Consider the following 5,004-nt stretch of genomic DNA (forward strand, 5'->3'; position numbering starts at 1 on the left):
AATTATGTAAATGATACTGTTTTTAATTGTACTCTCGTTTTTAAAATGCAATGTATATCCAAGTGCAATTCAGTATATGTAACTGCGATGCATGTTTCAATAAATACCATACCATACCATACCATAAAAAAAGTAACACAAACCCATACGGTTATGCACCCCACCGAAAAAAAACTCGAAAACACCACTTATTAGGCTGTTTAAAGGATCGCATTTAAATTTCTCCCACCAGGAGATAGAGATCCTCAGAACAGCGACGATGATTCCCATCACGATGAAGGTATGTATAAGTGTCGTTGTCTATTGCATAAGCCTCCGGACTTTGAACAACAACAAACACGAGCGCCATGCTTGGCTTAAGAAAATCAATCTGCCGAACAAAGAGAAATATGCACGTCATGATAATTTGATAAGCTCAATTCCTACTCAGAATAATTTGAGCGTATTGTGGCCTCCCCCCCCCCTTTTTTTTTATTTTTATCTTACCCGACGCCATGAACAATAATTGATTTGCGTTGCGCTTCCAAATATTCAAATCTGATAAAAGCAATCAGATCAAACATCACAGAAATCTTCTTTCTAAAGCAGCGATGCAAGAAAATCATGTTTTCCCCATTCAAAATAGTAGAAATTGTCCAAGAATATAGAGTGTTATATACCTCACTTAAGAAATCCAGCCATCTGATTGGTCGAATTGCATTCATAAACTTCAACTGTTCCTGTAAAATTCCCGGTAACCATGCTTAAAACATTTCAATATTTTTAATAACCATGGTTATTAAAAAAAATAGGTCAGTCTCCATGGTTACCCCATAGGTTTACATGTTAAAAAATGGTTTGAGCGATGGAGGATACCATACGTGTGCGAAAAATTGGTCGGCAATTTCAATACAATTGAATCTCGATCGATCTTACCGACAATTTTATCTTGCATTGTTGACATGAAGACGAAAATTAACTCTCAAAAACAAAAAAACAACATCTGCCGATAGATCTTGATCTAAGTTCGTGCCAATATGCATTGCAAAAGTAAAAGAAGGGTCCGTTTCATGGAGCTTTTGCGAAGCATCCCTCACGCGGAGCCGTTTTCAATTCATTTTAATGTATATATTGGAGAAAACTGCCAAGCATGTTAACGGCGCGCGATAGCCGAGTGGTCTAAGCGTTGGTTTTCGATACACCTCTTGTTGTACGCAAGAGTTCGAATCCCGTCTTCGACAACAATGTAAATTTTTTTTTTTTTTTCTTCTTTTTTTTTCGGCATATAAAAGTATTAATGACTGCTTTAATATTCGAGAAATAGTTGTTTTTATACGCTCTCGGGAAGGTTACAATTGGGCTATTCCCCTCGGCAAGCCTCGGGGAATAGCACAATTCTAACCTTCCCTTGAGCGTAATAAAACAACTATTTCTCTCAAAGCAGTCATTAATACTATATCAATTATTCTTCGTTTGTAAATAATATTAACAGAATCTTCAAATCTACTGAGCGACCAACATAAAACCGTTAAAAAATGTAAAAGATAATAACAGTTTTATAAAAGGGATGGAACACTTTCTCATTGTCTTCGTATCTTGTTTCAGCTCAAACTGGTATTAGGGCATCCAAATACGAGCACTACGTTTGTTAGCACTTGTATTATTATGAAGGCTACATGTTCAAAAAAGCGTTCTGTCTCCATTATGAGGATCATTCATTAGAAAAAGAAAAGAAATACGAAAGTCAATGACAATTTTCATAAGCTTCGAAATTGGTCTCTACTTCAAAGTTTATGAAATAGAAGTGTCACATTGAACCCATTGTATACCTACCATATTCCCGTGTAGGCGTCATGATTACAGTGAATATTTGTGTCTATTATACACATGTATTTCGTTAGGGTGGCAACAAGAAACAGTCACTGAACCTGGAGCTGGACCTTCAGCGGCATCCAGCACAAGCAGGTAAGCTGATATGTAGGTACACAACCGTTGGCTCACTGCCTTCCATCGGATCTCAGTGTTTTCGGGTTACACAGCGTTTCTTTAATACTCAGGCCCTAATTGCTGGAGGGTTGGGTGTAACGTTTGTGAAATACACCCCTCTTGTTAGCAAGAAGAGAGATGTTCTTTCAAGTTTACCCGACAATTTCTGAAAAAACCTAAAACCAGTCTACGAAAACTCGGGTTTCGACCTGACTCTTTTTAATACTAAGTAGATACTCACAAGAGTTCGTATTTGTTTTCACAGAAGTAAACGTAAAAGATAAGCATCATCTCTAGGATTTTTTTAAAAACAGCGATTATTTGTATCAAATTTACCTGACCTTCCCTGAATATCGGAGTATGTTTTCACACATGTTCGTGTATCTCGACATCCCCACCCGACGTGGAGATCCAATGGAACGACGCAGGCTCAACGTTTAACCTTTAAAAGCTAAAGAAAATGAATATAGACCTATATACAATACATTTAGATATCTTATGTCCGAGTAGCAGTTATGATAATACAACACGTGTATACTTTTTGTCATATTTCCTTTTAACTAACGCGAATATCAAAAAAATGATGTAATCACCTTGATTAGCTAACTTTAACTTATTCAAGAAAGTATGATTACAATTAAGATATTATATCAAAATCTCTCGCCTTTTTGGAAAGCAACGAATGTGACACAATGAATATGAATTATGAATCCGATTTTGTGATAGGAAACAAAAGTAAAATGTTGCTGATTTATTAAAGTGCAGACTTTGTTTTCAGAACCAAAAAGAATACACTGCTATGCAAAATAAGATAAAGAAAGATAGAAATCAGATGCCAAAATTACCACTCTGCCTTTCGAGGAATATTGTTTCATAGAGCAAGCGGCCTTTATTCATTAAATGTATTAATTCCAGGTATATTGATATATATTATTCGGTCAAACAGAAGAGAAGTAACGGATAATGAGATCAACAACTTATCCAAAAAAATACCGGACGGAAAATACAGCGAGCTGTTCGCAATAATAGGATTCGAATTCAACTACATAGACAAAATAAAGAAGAGCAATCTTAACGACGTCACGGCTGCTTCCGAAGTACTATTGCAAGAATGGAAAATCAAGGGTAGAAAAGGCCGGCCTTGAAGGACTTGTACCTGAATACAAGAACTAGTTGTGGCAATGAGTGTGTACGACACTAGCTCCTGCGACAAAAGTTCCTCGTCAATTATGTACATATTCCAAATTCTGAACTTCAACCCTGGACCAAAAACTGTACCTAACCCTGATCCCAAAAACATACATAAAACCCAAATAGCCACCTCAACCCTAACCCTTTACATGTGACGAAATCAAACCTGGAGCGATCGTCGCATGATCACGTGTCGGGTCAATTGATAGGAATCGAGCAATAGCCACGACTATTCTATTTGCCACATGCAGTCACACGAGCAATGACTTCCTTTCCAAAGAAGCTTTGTTCTTGCCCATATTGTTTATTTTGCGTTAAAAGATTTAAAATTGTAAACCGTTTATGCATTCAATCGGCAAGCCTTTTTTTGCTTTTACAGACAAACCGTTTTCATTTGTAAGATAGTTTATACATTTACATTTACCTGATATTTTCATTTTAATTATGTAAATTTACATGTAACTTGTACAGTTTTTTAAATCTAGTTTGGTATTAAATCCTTTATCCATGACTATAATGTGATGATGATGAAAATAAAAAATTCAATTACAAATGTGTTCATAATCAAATTATATCCTGCATCAACAAATTACTGATTTTTGTTTGGTTGTGAGCTCGTCACGTGACCATAAATATTTCAAGTATTTTAAAGGTACCATATCTCAAAATGTCTTTAAGTGGGAAAATAACGACTATTAGTTGTCAAGTCGATTTATAGAGCCAGTAAGTAATAGTCTGAATTTCAGACCATTGTACCGAATGGTCGTAAGTCTTATGCTGCGCAAAGATTCAATCAGTTTAATTTAGACCATTACAAGAAGTGGGTTATTGATGTTGACAAATGTTCATGTTCCCTTTACAGCTCATTTTATGTATATTATTACCAAAGAAGAAAAAGAGCCAGTCAGTCACTCAATAGTGTCTGACAGTGAAGTCTAGCAAGTGAACGGGTTCCCTTGCATAATTTTAATATTAGGATACTGCTAACGTTTACATTTCACAGATAGGACATACATGACATAATTCCTGGAAAGTTCTACAGAATTTGATGTTGGCTGCAAAAGGGACATAGTATCTTTATAAGGTTGCTCTGAACATAACTCCATGCTCTGAAGAGTACTTTTTTGGACTACTTTTTGGGAGTTAATTTTTGTTGTAGGAAGATACGTCAGAGTGTGGCCATATTGTGTTTAACTACTAAAACTTCAAAAAGTTATAACTTTCTTATTTCTCAAACTTTTACTTATTTGTTTCTCTAATTGTTCTGATTTCATTAAAACCAAAATAATTTAGAAGATGGGGGGGGGGGGGAGCAAGGTTTCACAAAGGTCTTATGTAACCCAACAGTTCTCGAATAACTAATGGAACGAAACATGTCTGCAAAAAGCATAAATGGACAAATGTGTCATTGTAGTTGTTGAAGTATTTCTTTCTTTTTATTTTGTGAGTGGTACATGAGCCCAACGTATTGTTTCCATGCTTGAAATGCGCAATTCGTGACATCTATGTAACTCTTGTAGTTTGTGTAATGCTTAAGAGGACTGAGTTTACATCTTTGAAGTTCATTGTGCACGCATCTCGATTATATCATTAACCCGTTATGTCATTCGAGCATTAAACATAATTTACCGAATATATATTCTAGAATGAAATATATGTTTTATATATATATATATATATATATATATATATATTAAAACAAAATAGCTGAATAACATTTTCATATACAGTTAGTCACATTCTTGAAGATTTCTATTCTACGTTCGTGTATAATGATGATAATGTTTGTGCATTTGATGCTGTTTAATAAAGAATATAAGTTTTGAAAAATAAGTACGGAAATTTGCT

At 35.1% G+C, this 5,004-nt stretch overlaps 1 long non-coding RNA gene across 1 annotated transcript; it reads left to right on the plus strand.

The window, feature by feature from the left end:
• Positions 1-242: 242 nt before the first annotated feature.
• Positions 243-3,089, plus strand: LOC115921479. Its single transcript, XR_004062892.1, has 3 exons — positions 243-280; positions 1,881-1,944; positions 2,912-3,089. It is a non-coding gene; the product is annotated as an uncharacterized LOC115921479 (long non-coding RNA).
• Positions 3,090-5,004: the final 1,915 nt, after the last annotated feature.

This window comes from Strongylocentrotus purpuratus, unplaced genomic scaffold (genome assembly GCF_000002235.5).
Source record: "Strongylocentrotus purpuratus isolate Spur 01 unplaced genomic scaffold, Spur_5.0 spur5_scaffold_1, whole genome shotgun sequence".
NCBI classification, from domain to species: Eukaryota; Metazoa; Echinodermata; class Echinoidea; order Camarodonta; family Strongylocentrotidae; genus Strongylocentrotus; species Strongylocentrotus purpuratus.